The sequence below is a fragment of the Perna viridis genome, chromosome 5 (genome assembly GCF_037379345.1).
Source record: "Perna viridis isolate PV_CMFRI_1.1 ecotype Kerala chromosome 5, ASM3737934v1, whole genome shotgun sequence".
NCBI classification, from domain to species: domain Eukaryota; kingdom Metazoa; phylum Mollusca; class Bivalvia; order Mytilida; family Mytilidae; genus Perna; species Perna viridis.
In genome coordinates, this window is record NC_142449.1 from 37,828,797 (window position 1) to 37,848,330 (window position 19,534).

The 19,534-nt window shown below is 31.5% G+C and overlaps 1 non-coding gene across 1 annotated transcript; it reads right to left on the reverse strand.

Moving 5' to 3' along the window:
* Positions 1-436: 436 nt before the first annotated feature.
* Positions 437-543, reverse strand: LOC148617388 (U6 spliceosomal RNA). The gene has a single exon (XR_015923006.1). It is a non-coding gene; the product is annotated as a U6 spliceosomal RNA (small nuclear RNA).
* Positions 544-19,534: the final 18,991 nt, after the last annotated feature.

Here is a 19,534-nt window from a genome sequence, read left to right on the forward strand (position 1 = left end):
AATGGCATTTGGTTTAAACGTATTGTTCTTGATTTTAAATCCTGTGTCACAGATAAGTTCCAAAGCATCGTAATCCAACAAAGTAATTTCATATCCGTTTCCACTTTTCGGTACATACGCAGCAACTGTTCCATCTCCGACTGCTTCTTCAACACTTTTAATAACAGCACCGGCTAATACAGATTTGTTGTCTCCAACATCAACAAACACAGTAAGTTCTTTCAGGGTTTTTCGACCTCCCCTCCCACCCGATATGGTGGAGGGAGGAAACACAGTTCAGGTTGATAAAAAGCACAAATACTTATTTAATATCACAGTTAAGGTTAATAATCCAATAAAAGAATATCCAACTGTGCGGATGACTCGTAAAAACGAGAAAAACTTTTCGATTTTTCACCCAGCTCAGAAAACGTGGCCGTCGTCTCGAACCGGACATAAAAATATGGAACGCTTCAAGAATTTGCGTGTCATCCATTCGCAGGGGCCATGCTAATCTTCTCTGTATCGTTCCAATTTTAGTATATGTACTGCCGACGCGAGTACAGGAAATTACCGTATTTAGAGGTAGTCTTGTTCAGCAAAAAATAGGAAAAGTATAGTAATATGAAAATGGAATACAACAGAAACAACCTTTAATCATATACACCAAGTTTCCAATATTACAAGTTCAGATTCACAAAATGAACACACAATACATTTATGTCTGCCTTTGTGTATAGATCTACACTGTTGTATAGTATTGATGCATTGATTTTAATAGAAAAGGTGATATGTGCATATACATACATGTACTTGTTTTGAAGATATCTACTCATCAGAAAGATCACCGAATCACTTTAAAGAAAAAATAGTAGCATGTAGATGTTCTTTATACGTCATTGACGTCGCATTTAATAACTTGTTCCACAAGTTGATGATTTCTTATGCTTTATTTGGAATAAATGTAAAGTTTATTTTCCACAATCTGCTAAATTTCTTCTCTTTACATCACAAAACTTTCTAACAGATAAAGCAGTATTAACAAAATAAAAGTTAACTTTTTTATCTTTCTTGAGTAGACCGAAATAACATAGATAATTAAAGTCTAACATATTGATAAAGGTAGCTGAACTATTACACAATATATTATGTAAAAAATCTTTAAAAAAGTCATTGAATTGAGTCAAACATCTACACGAAATTATTCGATGTTCTAAGTCCTCATGCATATCGTCACAAACTGGACACAATGAATCATCAGTAATGCGACATCTCAATAACTTCTCCTTAGTAAATAAAACTCTATGAAATATTTTAAATGATAACTCAATCCAATCACTTGGTAAAAATGGAAAGTTCAAAATTCTTTGGACTTTTTGAGTATCAAAATCAGAAAACATCTCACACCAATATTTGACAGTATTCGGTTCTTTTGATAATGATTTCAACAACATAGAATAAAAAGACTTTGTTGTACTAGGAAAAGAGTATTTTCTATTATTAACATTACATTCTATATTCAAACTGAGATTTCTACGAACATTTTCATTATTTTCTACTAAAATTTTACATTCATCAGGAATACATTGTTTTATACATTGTACTACCTTAATAATCTTAGCAGCAGATACCTGTGGAAACTTTTCAGAAACAATATCTTGAACAAACTCATCTCTCATGAATCCTTTTTTACATTCAAATGCTAAATCTTTCACTTTAATAATGCCTGCATCTATAAAAGTCTTGATATACAGCATATTACCATTATTAGTCATCAAAGGATTATTGAACAAAGGCAGGTCAAATACATTATTCAAATTGATATCAATTTCAATATAATCACGTATCTTTCCCCAAGCAAACAGCATATATTTATAAAAATCAGGTAAACTCTCCAACTGTCTCTGCTTAAATTCACAGAACAAAATCTCAATACCAAGTTTCATTTCTTGTACTTTGGAAAAGAAATAAGTACAAAGATGCTTCCAAACAGCACTGTACTCTACATCTAACAAACGACTTAAAAATTTAAGTCTAAACGCATACATCTTATGTAAAATTTCTGGAAAATTCAAACCTCCATCTAGTATTCTATTAATAACAACATCATAAGCAACCAAAGATGGTTTATCATTCCACAAAAACCCGATGCACAATTTCTTTATATCTAAATAGTATTTTTCTGGTATATTAACTACCGTCAGAGTATACCAAAGTTTGCTCATTAAAAGAGTATTTATCACAGTTACTCTACCATGTATTGACAATTGTCTCATTTTCCAAAGATTCAGTATTTTTGAAATAGACTGCACTTTGCATTCCCAATTCAGATTATCACATAACTTTTTATTCTTGCCAATCCATATGCCTAAAAGCTGTAAAACCCCATCACACTCTTTAATTTTCCAAGCATCTAAATCATTTTTTTGATATTTTTCCAGTACCCAATGCCAAAATTTCAGATTTATCTTTATTTAATTTTGCCCCAGATGCTTGTCCATACAATTGTAAAACATTAAAGGATTCAGTTACTGAATTTTTGTCAGACAATATCAATGTAGTGTCATCAGAATGTGCAAATATTTTTTCTTCAATATTCACAACAGGAATGTTAATACCTTGATTTCTATCATTCCTTTTGATCATTATACTTAAAGGTTCAGCAACTAAAACATACAATAAAGCAGATATTGGGCAACCTTGTTTAACAGAGTTTGCCAATGGAAAATATTTGGATAGGAAACCATTGCACTTGACAGTACTGAAAATATCTGTATAAAATCTTTTATCCAAGATATAAATCTCTCCCCAAAACCAAATTTTTGTAAAACCGAGAAAAGATGATCTAACTTTAACAAATAACATTCTAGATTATCCATTTCAACCAAGTCAATTATGTCTCTTACAGTAACAGTAGTATCAGAGATGTCTTTACCTATTATACAACAACTCTGAGTTGGTGAAATAATCTTTGGAAGTACAAATTTAAACCTATTTGCCATGACTCTTGCTAATATTTTATAATCTACATTATATAAACTGATAGGTCTAAAATTTTTCAAGTCAGTTTTGTCACCTCTATTTTTATAAATTAGGTTAATCATTCCATACCTCATAGACCTAGATAAAACTTTATTCTCTTCAACTGTATCATAAATATATTTCAAAACATCTTTCAACTCATTAAAAAAATATAAATAAAACTCCACCGTAAGTCCATCAGGACCAGGTGTTTTTCCTTGTTTTATACCTTTTATAGAGGTTTTTATTTCTTTAATATTAATATCCTCATCACATTTTTCAACATCACAAACGTCAACATTGACATTAATACAATCTATCATTTTATCAATTGCTTCATAATCAGTTTGTACACAAGAAAAAAGCCTTTCATAAAAACTATGAATAACATCTAAAATTTCAGCAGTTTCACTGACAACATTACCATCACAATTTTTTAAACCATTTATCATATTTCTATTCTGTCTTTGTTTCTCTAAATTCAAAAAATAGGCTGTATTTTTAGCACTTTCTAATGAATGTTGACATTTGGATCTTATAACAGCACCATTACATCTATGTTTTTCTAAACATTCAAGTTCCTCTTTCAACTCTAAATATTTGACATGATCTATATCATTACCACAAGCAGCCTTTATTGACAATTCTTGTAACTTATTATGTATTCTATAATAATCTCTATATAACTCTCTCTGTTTTTCTTTACCATAGAGTTGACTTGTTTTCTTGATTTTATATTTCAAATTATCCCACCAAATGAATGGATGTCAAAAATAAAAATCTGAACCAATTTCATCAAGTAAGATATTTCTAATTTTTTCAACAAAAAAATCATCACTCAATAAGGACTTGTTAAAAATCCAAGCCCCAGTTCCTTTTTCAACTTCAGAAAAATCTAATTTCATACTAACAATAGAATGATCACTGAAAGATGTATCATTGTAAAAAACGTTCTTTATAAATGATTTTAAATTACAAGAAACTAAAAAATAATCAATTCTACTTTGAGTTAAAAAACTTTGTACAACTTGTTTTCTTGAAAAGATTTTAACACCTACATTTCTATCTCTCCATACATCAGATAAACCTTTTTCATTTATCAATTCAGTCAGACATTTTAAAGATCTGTCAGCATAAAAAACAGTTTTCCCACTTTTGTCTAAAGGGGAAAGAGTGCTATTATAATAAATTCATCTCCATATATTTTACTTTTACAATCATTGAAAAAATTACACTTTTCACTAACATTATTTGGAGCATACAAATTAATTATGTCCAAACTGTTGTCAAGATTTTTACCTTGTATATGAACTAATCTTCCACATACACTCTCACAAACTTTAAATACTTTTTTCAACCTTTTACTTACAAGAATGGCAACCCCTTTCCTATTACAAATGCTATACTGGCAAAAATCTCACCATCCCATACAGTTTTATCAATTTGAATATCATCATACAATTTATCAGTCCAAAATGTTTCCTGTAAACAAACAATGTCATATTTTCTTTCAATACATAATGCAAAAATTAACTTATTTTTAACATTTGACAATCTAGCTGCCTTTAAATTAGGCTTAATCTGAAATTTATTTCGCCTTTTGATACCCAAGTAGGATTTTGTCTTACTCACAACAGTAAACTCATCACCACTCGCCAACTGACAATCACTTGTCAATGAATGAGTGTCCATTTCATCCAAAGTATCACAAGTACTATGGCTGACTCCTCCCTGGCTTTTGATTTTATCCTGAGAGGAGACAGTATTTTCTATATTAGATATATGATCAATATCTTTAACATTATTCTCAGATACACCAGAGACAACATTAAATTCAACCAAATTAACATGGCTAACATCTACATTATTAGTAGGATTGTCATGATCGATTTCTGATTCTACTTTTTCTTTATCTTCACCACTTACAATATCTTCAACACCATGAACTATGTCACAAACATCATCTAACACCTCAGAAACGTCATCACCATCCACTTCATGATTCTCTCCATCGTGACTAGCACCGTCACAATCATCAATACACTGGCTAGCAACACCATTCAGAACATCATCTGTGATACGGCTAGCAACACCATTATCACCATTCGCTATCGGCTCAACAACCGCCTCAACAGTTGTATGGATAGCATCGCCATTAGTGTCAACATGACTGACATCATCACGACAACGGGAATGAACACTACTGACAACATTTTCACATCTTCTAGTGTTCTGTGCCCATTCATCATCTTCAGAAACATCACTTGAATCATCACTTTCTGTATGAAACATTCTGTCACTTGAATGTTGAATGTCATGAACCTTAAAAATGCCTGAGTAGGAATCAGTTTGGAATTCTGTACATGAATTACCCACGCCTGTCTTCCTCAAGGTTTCACACTTACAGTTCTCTTTCTTGTAAAAGCAGAAAGAACACTTATTTTTCAAGCATTTCCTACTAATATGACCTTGCTTGCCACACTCAAAACACTTGAAATCGGGACAATCTTTATATATGTGGTCCGGGCTAAAACACCCATGGCACACTCTAACTTGATGATTGTGGATCACACGATAGTATGCAGTTTCTTTTTCATTCACTGAGAACTTCATCGAGTAGGGGATGGATTTCATATTAGGCGGAAGTTTTGCCTTAAATACTCTTGTTCCATCGTAAATATAGTTTTTCGACTTCATCTTATGTTTTTTAATTGGTGACACCACTTCAACTCCAATTTTTGAAAATCTTTCAATGATTTCAGCATCAGTAACATACATACTCAAGTTGAGTATTGAAACATATCTGAAGCTGGATTCTAATTCAGTCACTTTAAATGATTTACCACTGACTGATAAATCACCAAGAATTGGTTCCATCATCTGCCTCTCTCTAAATACAACTTCATATCCACTGCCGGTCTTTGGCACACATGCCACTTCCTCTAAACACTTCCTCTACCACATTTCGATTCAATTTCATCAATTACTGAATCCGGTTCTACTTTCCCAAAACCTTCAAGTACACATGACATTAAAACAATTTTCTCCTTTGAAAATTCATTTTCAACATTAAAAGACTTTCTATTGGACCTTTCTGGTCCACTTCTTTCAAAGTTCGCCATTAGTTATTAGATGGATCTCCAGAAAAGAATCGAGCGCGCCTTTCCTCCCCCTTTTTCCTGCTACGATAAAGCAGGAAAAGGGGATATAAAACGAATATTTATATGGAAACTATTATCACCTTAAAGCAAATATCATCTAACAATGTTCAGGAAATGTTTACACACAAAAATACGGCGAAGAACTCACCAAACAAAGAAAAATTCTCGGACGACACAATGTTTACATCCTACATATGATGCATCCAAAAACCGATCCCAGACTGGCGCTCTAACCAACTGAGCTATGGAGCCGTCCACAGCAACGATTAGGAAATTACCGTATTTTAGAGGTAGTCTTGTTCAGCAAAAAAAAAGGAAAAGTATAGTAATATGAAAATGGAATACAACAGAAACAACCTTTAATCATATACACCAACTTTCCAATATTACAAGTTCAGATTCACAAAATGAACACAATACTTTTATGTCAGCCTTTGTGTATAGATCTACACTGTTGTATAGTATTGATTTTAATAGAAAAGGTGATATGTGCATATACATACATGTACTTGTTTTGAAGATATCTACATATCAGAAAGATCACCGAATCATTTCAAAGAAAAAATAGTAGCATATAGATGTTCTTTATACGTCATTGACGTCGCATTTAATAACTTGTTCCACAAGTTGATGATTTCTTATGCTTTATTTTGGAACAAATGTAAAGTTTATTTGCCTATAATCTGCTGGTTGTAGCCTATTAAGCGTCAAAATAGGGGAAAAAGACGTGAACAATGATTTCAACTGACAAAAAGGCTCCAGCGAGATTCGAACTCGCGACCTCCAGTTTACTAGACTGGCGCCCTTACCAACTGAGCAAATAGGGGAAAAAAGACCTGAACAATGATTTCAACTGACAAAAAGGCTCCAGCGAGATTCGAACTCGCGACCTCCAGTTTACCAGACTGGCGCTCTTTTTTTCTTGATAAAAGTTTATTCACAGAAATATATTTACATGTAAAAGAATTATCTCCCACTAATTCATATATCACAGATAACAAATAATTAATATCATGTATGTTAAGTCAATCTTCCATATTATATAGTGGCATGCATACTAAAAGTCAATCACAACATTTTCGTCACAGATACGTAAAACAGGATTTCTTTTCAAGTTGTATTTTTCAAACAATGAAAAGTTCTTCTATTTATAATACATATAAGCATAATTTACATGTCGCTGAATTACGGACTTAAAATAATGTAGAATATCTAGTACTTTCTCATCTTTCACAGCTAAATTTCTCCTTTTCACAACACAAAATTTTCTAAATGCTAAGACAGTATTAACAAAATAATAGTTACTGTTTTTTTATCTTTCTCAGTTAATCCAAAATAACATAGAAAATTAAAATCAAGCATATTGACATATCTTGTAGAGCTATTGCACAAAATAGTATGTAGGAAATCCTTCAAAAAGATGTCGAATTTATTCAAACATCTACATGAAATTATAAGATGTTCCAAATCTTCATGTACATCATAACATACTGGACACAAATAATCAATAGTAATATGACATCTGAATAATCTCTCCTTTGTAAATAAAACTCTATGGAAAATTTTAAACGATGTTTCAATACAGTCACTAGGTAAAAATTGAAAATTCAAAATATTTTGAACCCCGTTTGTACATTAAAATCACTAAATACTTCGTACCAGTAGCTGAAAGCATTTGGCATTATTGCACTAGTTTCTACCATAGCATACCATAACAAATTTTTGCCGTTCTAGGTAATGAATATTTTTTTACCAATGTCATTATATACTACATTCAGAATAGGTTTATTATAGTTATATGCATTTTCTCTAACTAAATTTTTTACCTGTTCTGGAATACACTGCTTAATACACTGAACTACATCAACAATTATATCAGCAACTAATTCAGGAAACCTTTGAGAAACTATATCCTGTACATATTTGTTCTTCAAAAAACCCTTTTTACATTCAAATGCCAAGTCTTTAATTTTAACTATTCCTGCATCTACAAAGGGTTTAATATACAACATTTTCCCATCATTTACTATCATTGGATTATAAAACAATGGAATATCAAATACATTTATATCAATTTCCATATAAGTACGAATCTTTCCCCAAGCATATAACATACACTTATAAAAATCAGGTAAAATACCTAATTGTCTATTATTAAGATCACAAAATAGAATTTCCATACCAAGATTCATATCTAGAACTTTTGATAAAAAAAGTGCAAGTATGTTTCTACACTGCATTATAATCATTATCTAACAATCGACTTAAAAATTTAAGTCTAAAAGCATACATTTTGTGAAATATATCTGGAAAATTTAAACCACCATGCAAAACTCTATTTATTACAACATCATATGCAACCAATGATGGCTTATTATTCCACAAAAAATCTACACACATCTTTTTAATGTCTAAATAGTATTTCTCAGGTATATTAACCACCATTAGAGTATACCATAATTTACTCTTCAACAATGTATTTATAACCGTTACTCTACCCTGTATTGATAAATGTCTCATTTTCCAAAAATTCAATAATTTTGAAATAGATTGCACTTTGCAATCCCAATTTAAACAGTTTTGTCTTTGCCAATCCATATACCTAAAAGCTGAAGAACCCCATCACACTCTTTAATATTCCAAGCATCTATTTCTTGTTTCGATATCTTTCCGGTACCCAATGCCACAATTTCAGATTTATCTTTGTTCAATTGTGCCCCAGATGCTTGTTCATACAAATTTAAAACTCCAAAGGCCTCATTTACTGAATTTTTGTCAGACAATATCAATGTTGTATCATCTGCATGTGAAAATATTTTCTCCTCACCAGATGTATTGGGAATTTGTATACCATGAATTCTATCATTCCTTTTAATCATAATATTCAAGGGTTCAGCACCTAACACATATAACAAGGCTGATATAGGACACCCTTGTTTTACAGAGTTCTTTAATCGAATATACTTGGACAAAAAACCATTGAATTTGACAGTGCTGAAAATGTCAGTATAAAATATCTTTATCCATGAAATGAATTTCTCCCCAAATCCAAATTTCTGCAGTACAGAAAATAAGTAGTCATGTCCAACTCTGTCAAATGCCTTTTCTTGATTAAGTTTCAGCAAATAACATTCCAAATCATCATTTCTACTAATTCTATAATATCTCTGATACTTACTGTAGTATCAGAAATATTTTTACCAATAATACAACAACTCTGATTTGGTGATATAATCTTTGGTAATACAAATTTAAATCTGTTGGCCATTACTCTTGCTAAAATTTTATAATCAACATTTAACGAAGTTATAGGTCTAAAGTTTTTCAAGTCAGACCTGTCACCTCTATTCTTATAAATCAGGTTAATCATTCCATACCTCATAGATCTTGACAAAATTTTATTTTCTCCAATACAGTCATAAATATATTTCAATACAGGTTTCAACTCACTAAAAAAGTATAAATAAAATTCTACAGTAAGCCCATCAGGGCCAGGTGTTTTACCCTTTTTCGTGCCTTTTATAGAGGTTTCAATTTCATCACTAGTAATTTCACAATCACAGTTTTCGATATCACAATTTTCAAGCTAACGTTAACACAGTCTAACATTTCCTCTATTGCCTCATGATCAGTTTGAACAAAAGAAAAAAGTTTCTCATAAAAATTGTGTACAACATCTAACATTGCAGCAGAATCATTGACAATAACACCATCACAATTATTTAAACTACACATCATATTTCTGTTTTGTCTATGTTTCTCTAAACTTAAAAAATAAGCTGTATTCTTATCACTTTCAATTGAATACTGACATTTTGAACTAATAATAGCACCATTACATTTGTGTTTTTCTAAACTTTCTCATTCATCTTTCAATTCTAAATATTTGACATGATCAATTGATATACCACAAGCTGAGTTCACAGACATTTCTTGCAGCTTATTTTGTAACCTAAAATACTCTCTTTTTAATTCTTTTTGTTTCTCTTTTCCATATATTTGGCTGATTTTCTTTACTCTATATTTCAAATTATCGCACCAAATAAGTGGATTTGACAAATAAAAATCAAAACCAATTTCATCGAGTAAAATTTGTCTAATCTTTTCAACATAAACATCATCATTTAATAAGGTTTCATTAAAAAGCCAAACACCAGGTCCTTTTTCAACTTCAGAGAAATCAAGTTTCATATTTACAATGCTATGATCACTAAAGCATGTGTCGCTATAAAAATATTTCTTATACATGATTTTAAATTACTAGATACCAAAATATAATCAATCCTACTTTGTGTTAAAAAAAACCTTGAACCACCTGTTTTCTAGAAAACATTTTGACATTCATATTTCTATTTCTCCATACATCAACTAAACATTTATCATTCATCAAATTAGTTAAACATTTTACAGATTTATCTGCACAAAACGTAGTTTGTCCACTACTATCTAAAGAACAGAACGCAGTATTGAAATCTCCTGCAACTATAATATATTCATCTCCATATATTTTGTCTTTACAATCATTATAAAAGTACATTTATCACTGATACTATTAGGAGCATACACATTGATTATATCAACATTTTTATCTTCAACTTTACCTTGAATATGCAATAATCTTCCACATATACTATCACAAACTTTAAAAACATTTCTCAATCTTTTACTTAAAAGAATAGCCACACCTTTTCTATTACAGTTACTATAAGTAGAAAAAATATCACCACCCAATACACTTTTGTCATTCTGTATTATTTGATATAAATCATCATTCCAGAATGTTTCTTGTAAACATACAACATCATATTTCCTTTCATTACACAATGCAAAAATGCACTCTCTTTTGCTTTTGTCACAAAGACCATTACAATTAAGGCTTATAAAATTAAAAGAAGCCATCGCAAAACAAAAATGTAAAATAGCAAACATATAACACTCCATTGTTCCTTATTTCATCTTTGTATGTATACTCGATAACCTTGCTGCTTTCAGATTAGGCTTTATATTAATCTTACTACGCCTCTTGACACCCAAGGCATTTTTTTTTTCTTAGCTACAAGAGTAAAATCATTTTCACTTGCCTCTTGACTACTATCAGTCATCAGGAAAGTATCCATTTCAAAGTCGTCTAAAGTGTCACATGAACTTTGACTGACTTCCCCCTGTTAATTTGTTCTAGAGGGGAGACAGAAGCTTCTTTATTCAAAATAGAACCTAATTTACAATCATTTTCTGAAACATTTTCTTTTGGCATAACACATTTACTTTTAGATTTAACATATTCAACATTGTTAACATTAAGTTCAATATCAACATTACTTTCTTCTTTTTCTGTCTTGTTTCTTTCTTGGTCACCATAAACCATACTATCATCTTGTCCAACTTCCCCAGACATTTCAACATCACCATCTACCATCTTAGCTTCATAATCATTGTCCAAAACGGCACCATTCACATCACCATTACCATCACCCTCATCACTGCAATGGCTAGCAACGACACTTGGAATAACATCTTAATCAATATTCTCATCATCTTCAGTGATATGACTAGCAACGCCATTATCACTACAAGCCGAAGACTCACCACCACGCTCAACAGTGGAATGACTCGCAACATCATTCTTTCCGCTACCACTGACATCATTTACATCACCAAGATGAGCATTAACAGTTCTATTACTCTCACCATTGGTATGGTCATCATCCATTATTCTGCTACATGGCCATACATTGTCATCTCGTGTAAATGTTCCTTGAAATTCAGCAAAAGAATTGTCTACGTGTGTTTTCTTTACAGTACCACACTTACAGCTAACTTTCTTATGCAAACACTTAGAGCACTTATTCTTAAGGCATTTCTTGCTGACATGACCTTGCTCTCCACATTCAAAACAATTGAATTCAGGACAGTCCTTATACATGTGGTCAGGACTAAAGCAACCATTACAAACTTTTACCTGGTGATTATGAATCACGCGGTAATATGCAGTCTCTTTCTCATTGACTGAAAACTTCATTGAATATCGGATTGACTTCGTATTCGGGGGAAGTTTGGCTTTGAAAATTCTTGTTCTATCATAAATATTATTCGTTCATTTCATCTGATGCTTCGTAATAACAGAAGCAATTTCAACACCAATTTTATTAAATCTATCCACAATTTCCTCATCAGTCATATACATACTCAAATTAAGTATCGAAACTAATCTAAAGCTAGATTCCAATTCACTCACTTTGCATTTTTTTCCATCCATAGTCAGATCACCGAGTACTGGTTCCATCATCTGCCTTTCTCGAAATACAATTTCATAGCCGTAACCAGTTTTTGGCACACATGCAATTACACTTCCTATACCATATTTCGATTCAATGTCATATATCAACAAATCAGGCTCTACTTTTCCAAAACCCTCCAGAGCATAAGCAATTAACACAGTTTTCTCCTTAGAAAATTTGCTATCATAATTAGCCGACTTTCCATTGGACCTGTCTGGTCCACTCCCGTCAAAGTTAGCCATTGGTTTTTAGTAAGATCTCCAAATAAAAATCAAACACACCCTTCCTCCCCCTTTTCCTGCAACGAAATCGCAGGAAAAGGGGCAACCAAACAATTGTTTCTAAGCGAACTGTAGTCACATTTAATCAATAATCAAACAGCAATTTTCAGAAAATGTTTATGAACACAGATAAGACGATGAACTCAGCAAACAAAGAAAAACCTCCGGACGACACAATATTGAAGACACAAAAAAAAAACCCAACCCCGACTGGCGCTCTCACCAACTGAGCTATGGAGCCGTCGACAATAATGAGTAGGAAATTACCGTATTTATAGGTAGTCTTGTTCAGCCAAAAAAAAGGAGAAGTATAGTAATATGAAAATGGAATACAACAAAAACAACCTTTAATCATATACACCAAGTTTCCAATATTACAAGTTCAGATTCACAAAATGAACACACAATACTTTTATGTCTGCCTTTGTGTATAGATCTACACTGTTGTATAGTATTGATGCATTGATTTTAATAGAAAAGGTGATATGTGCATATACATACATGTACTTGTTTTGAAGATATCTACATATCAGAAAGATCACCGAATCATTTCAAAGAAAAAATAGTAGCATATAGATGTTCTTTATACGTCATTGACGTCGCATTTAATAACTTGTTCCACAAGTTGATGATTTCTTATGCTTTATTTGGAACAAATGTAAAGTTTATTTGCTAGAACCTGCTAGTTGTAGCCTATTAAGCGTCAAAATAGAGAAAAAACAGACGTGAACAATGATCTCAACTGTCAAAAAGGCTCCAGTGAGATTCAAACTCGCGACCTCCAGTTTACTAGACTGGCGCTCTTTTTTTTATCTTTATTAAAATAAGTCATCATCATGTTCACAAATAAAAACACCATAACAAATGTCTTTCACAGATACAATACCAGCTAAAATAAAATCCTTGTAAACAATTGCTTCTATTATTCTAGGATTCTAGGATTATCAAAAAGAGTCTGGTCATAAATGTTCTCAATTCTTAAATCAAAATGTATCTTATCTTTTAAAAACTACATAGCTTGAAACATTTCTTGATACACAACAGGAATATGACGCAACTCACAATTAGGTACTTTCATATACAATATATTCATCTCTATTCCCATTTCATACATCTTGGAAGCAAAATATCTAAAAGTATGTTTCCACAACACATTATAATGTTCATCTATTAACCTACCTAAAAACTTTAATCCAAAAGCAAACATTTTACAATTCATATCAGATAATTGTAAACCACCATTATCTTTCGACTCAAGAATACTCTTATATGTGTCTTTTGATTCCAGATAAAATTGACACATAATCTCGTCACCTCTTTTTTAACCCAATCAGGTAAAGGTATCACAAACAAAGCATACCAAAATTTTGACATCATTAATGAATTTACAACAGTAACTTTATCTTGTATTGTTAAAAGTCTTTGTGACCACATGTACAATAAACGCTTCAATTTGTCAATTTTGATTTCCAATTCATTTCTTCACAAAGCTTCTTATCATTAAAATAAAAACACCGAAAAGCTGAATTATATTTTCACAATTTTTTAAACCATACTCAGTTTTATCTACATCAGATAGCAAGTCTATTAATTTTTTGCACCACTTACTCTACCATACAATTCAAATGCATCAAAAGTTGCACATATAGATTTCTTATTACAAACAGACAAGGTACTACTGTAGTATCATCAGCATGTTGATATATTAATCCAGATTTATCACTTTTTGGAATACTTATACCTTGAATATCATTATTCTGTACAATTCTACTATTTAAAGGTTCAGCAGCGAGTACATACAACAGAGCACTAATCGGACATCCTTGTCGTATTCCATTTTTCACATAAAAATATTGTGATAGAAATCCATTACATTTTACAGAAGTACTTATTCCTTTATAAAATACTTCTATCCACTTTACAAACCTATCACCAAAACCAAATTTCTTTAAAACTTGTAATAAATAAAAATGACTAACTCTATCAAAGGCTTTTTCCGGATCAATTTTAACAATGTAACCTTCAAGTTCATCTTGTTCCACAAGTTCAATGATATCTCTCACATTTGCTATATTATTACTAATATCTCGTCCTAAAATACAACATGTTTGATCTTCAGATATAATTTTAGGTAAAATATGCTTAAATCTATTAGCCATCACTCTTGCTAATATCTTATAATCTACCTGCAGTAGAGATATAGGCCTATAATTTTTTATACATTTTTTGTCACCTTTGATTTTGTAAAAAACACTTAGAACACCACATTTCATGGATCTACACAATTCACCTTCTTGTTCAATGGCTTTGTATAACTGTAACAAAATATCTTTCAACTCATCGTAAAAAGTACAATAAAACTCTACAGTCAGTCCATCTGATCCTGGACTTTTATTTTTTGACATTTCTAAAATAGCCTTATGAATTTCGTCAGGAAATATATCAGCATCACAAGACAAACAATCATCATTTTCAACTTTTTTATCTACACATGCTAAAAATTCATCAATTCTATCTATATCAATATTAACAGAAGAGTATAAATTGCTATACAAATCATATTGCAATTGTAAAATGCTATCAGTATCTGACACAATTTTATTGTCAAGAGTTAACAACTCCTTAATTGAACACTTTTCTTGTTTATACTTCTCTAAATTTAAAAAGTATTTAGTATTCTTGTCAGATTCAACTACCCATATAGCTTTAGATCTGAGAATAGCACCTTTACATTTTTCACTCTCATACTCTGATAGTTCAAATTTAATACTCTCAAGTTTTGTTACATCAATAACTTTACCATTGGCAGCCCTATTACATATATTATCTATAATATTTTGTAATCTATAATACTCTCTTTTCTTTTCTCTAGCTAATTTAGATGACAATATCTGAGAAAATTTCTTTATCTTATATTTCAAATTATCCCACCATATTACAATATCTCTAGTATACAATTCATTTTCTTTTTCATTATCAATCATTTCTCTAATTTTTGTAACATATTCATCCTAACATATTCATCATTAAATAACAGAGTATTGTTCAAAATCCATAGTCCAGGACCTCTTTCAACATTATTACAATTTGAATTCATAATTACAAAACTATGATCACTCAGTGATGTAACATTGTAGTAAACATTTTGTACAAAAGAAGACAACCCTCTACTGATTAAAAAAATAATCTATTCTACTTTGTTATAGTTCACCATTTGATACTCTTTTCCAAGAAAACAATCTTGAATACATATTTCGAGCCCTCCATACGTCATATAAATGACTACTTTCTATAATTTGGCAAAATTTTCTACATGGTTCATCAACAAGATGCTTTGTTTTACTGTCTCTATCAGGATTAGAAAGAGGAGTATTAAAATCACCACCAACAATATTATTTTCTAAAGAATCAATGTAAGTTTGCACATACTGAAAAAACTTAACACGTTCTGCATTAATGTTTGGTGCATATACAGAAATTAAATTAAACATAATATTATTTTCTGTATATTTTACATGTATAAATCTACCTTCAATATCTTTATGAACAAATGTTACTCTATTTTTGTAATAATTACTAACAAGTATGGCTACATATTGTCTACTGTTATGCCCATTACTATAATATATATCACCATTAAACAAGTGTTTAACACCATTTATATAATCATCACTGCAAAAAGTTTCTTGTAAAAATACAATACCAAATCTTCTATCATCAATAACACTTACTAGTCTTTCAAAATTATGTATGGATTTCAACCCATTACAATTAAAAGAACATATAAGTACCATTACAAAAGCACATAGTTTATATATAATCTTATCCATCATCTTAAAGTTCAGTTTTTTCATTAGATTTTCTACAATGTTTCCCATTAAGATTGGGAGTCACTTTAATTCTACCCCTTCTTTCTAATTACTTTTCTTTTTTTTTCCCTCTTTTTCTTTAAGTCTTTACTACTCAAAGAAAATTGATCATTAGTATCAGGAGTACTCTGTGATTCCTCATCAGAGCATCCCGAATATAAAATATCAGATGCACTCTCTGCGGTGACTTCTTCGTCACCAACTAAGATGCTTGCTGCCTCAGCACTATCTACAAAATTAGCAATCTGGTCTAAAAAATCTGTCTCACCAGAAAAAATATCTTCATCTTGTATTTTAATTTTTTTACCATCCTTTCCCTCTTTACATAGCCGTGATGCCTTATTCTTAGAACTGTCAGAGTCATCTTCATCATTCACATCCCTTTCCTCACTACTATAATCGTTTTCACTAGATAAAGCATCCAGTTTTCTCTTTCTGTTATCATCACCAACTTCCATTTGTTCATCTTTGTCATCAACACCAGACTCTGAAAAACCTCATTACTCAAATGAGACTCTTCAATCACTGCTTCTTTCACCAGAGTAGTATCCACTTCATCATTAGTGGACACCTCGGGATTAAAGTTTTCAACTTCACCATCTTTTTTGTGAACTCGTACTATCACACAAACAAGGATGACTATTGCAGTCTTGGCAAGGACAAACACAAGGTTCACTTCTACAAAGTGAACACAAATTACTTCTAAAATTGCACTGGCATGGATCAGTTTCACAAACATAACAAGCGCATGTACATGTAATTTGTCCACACACTGAATATTTGCAATTGCAAAAGAATAAACCACAATCGTTGCAGCCACCCGCTGGCGGGGGATACGGATTTCTACGCAAAAAAACCCATTTACACAAACGGACAATTTTGGAACACGCTTACATCTGTCACATTTGTCAGCCTTGCAATCCTTAAGTATATGTCCTCTATTGCCACAGCCATTGCACTCAATGTATGGGCATTCTTTGCGCATATGGTCAGGTGAAAAACACTCTGAATACACTTAAGCTTGATTGTTATGTTTCACTCGGAAATATCGAGTGGTAGAACCTACTCTAAACGGCATTGTCCATGGTAATGCAGAGATTCCCTGTGAAAATTTGCATTTCACAATTCTAGTGCCATCGGCAACTTGTGTTACAAGGACTGTTTTTCTATAAACTGGAGACACTACGGAAGTTCCTTTACTACTTAACTTCATTGTAATGGCATCATCCTCGATAAATGCAGGGAGTTTCATAAATAAAACTATAACAATATCAGAAAATAATAGGTTCACACGGTATCTGCGACCTGCTATATCAATACCATCAGCTAGTTTAAAAGCGTCCTCTTGTGTATTCATCGTAATACCATAGCATTCGGAATCATTTTTCACCACTGCTAATACAGTATTGATTCCAGTAACATTCTCAATAGACTCTATTATAATCCTCTCACCGCGTATATTAGTATCTATTCCTTCAATGCGGAACGTACACTCTTAGAGATATCTCCTATTTTCATGAACATAAGTTCCCTTCCTTCCAAAAGAATTATTCCCATTCTTCCTTCCGGAATTCATTCCAACTCCAGAACTTCCCGGTGCGCTGGTCCGAGAATCGTTCATTTGGCTTTCAGACATATTGTGAAAAACAAATCAAACACACCACAAACCCCCCTTTTTCCTGCGCGTAAAAGTGTTCGTGTACAAATAACAATAAATATGAGTTCTTTTCATCAATAATTACTATCAAAAACAGTTCATCAATTCAAAATTTGGCGTTATACTCACCAAAACATCAAATCATCGGGAGTTCCAGGAATGTAAACAAACATATGGTACATCCAAAGACCGACACCAGGCTCCAGCGAGATTCGAACTCGCAACCTCCAGTTTACTAGACTGGCGCTCTTTTTTTATCTTGATAAAATTTTATTCAAATAAATACATTCATAAAAGAAATATTGGGTTAGTCTCCCATTAATTTATAATCACAGTGTTGGTTAGAATTGTAACAATTGTTAACAATCAGATCTCAGTTAAAACTCAATATGTACTTCATCATTACTTATCTTTAATACAGGATTTTTGTTTAAATAATACTTTTCAAATAAATACATGCACTTCTTCTGTTTATAATACAAGTATGCATAATTCATATGTTTTTGCAGGACATTTTTAAATGATGGCACTATGTCTATCAATTTATCTTCCTTCATAGAGATATTTCTTCTCTTTACAACACAAAATCTAGCACATAAAACTGTATTTACAAAGTATAAGTTTATATTTTTATCCTTCTTGACTAGACCAAAGTAACATATATAATTGAAATCTAGAGTATTGACAAAGCTTGTAGAACTATTACACAGAATGTTATGTAAGAAATCTTTAAAAAAAAAAAAAAGTCAATGAACTGAGTCAAACTTCTACACACAATAATCAAGTGCTCCAAGTCTTCATGTACATCTTTGCAAACTGGACACATAGAATCAACAGTAATATGGCATCTCATCAGTCTCTCCTTAGTGAAGAAAACTCTATGGAGAATTTTGAATGATGACTCAATCTAATCACTTTGTAAAAATGAAAAGTTCAAAACGTTTTGTACTTTTTGAACATCAAAATCTGAAAGTATTTCACACCAGTATTTTAAAGAATTAGTTTCTCTTGTTAATGTCTTTAACAGTATATCATAAAATAATCCTGTTGTATTAGGTAAAGCATACTTTCTACCATTAACACTGTAAATTATATTTAAAACAGTTGCTTTACAAGTGTTTGCATTTTCTTCAACTAAAATTATATAATCTTGTGAAATACATTGCTTAATACATTTCACTACTTTAATAATTTTATTAACGGAAACATCAGGGAACTTTTGAGATACAATATCTTGAATATAAATGTCCTTCATAAAACCTTTCTTGCATTCATAAGCTAAGTCCTT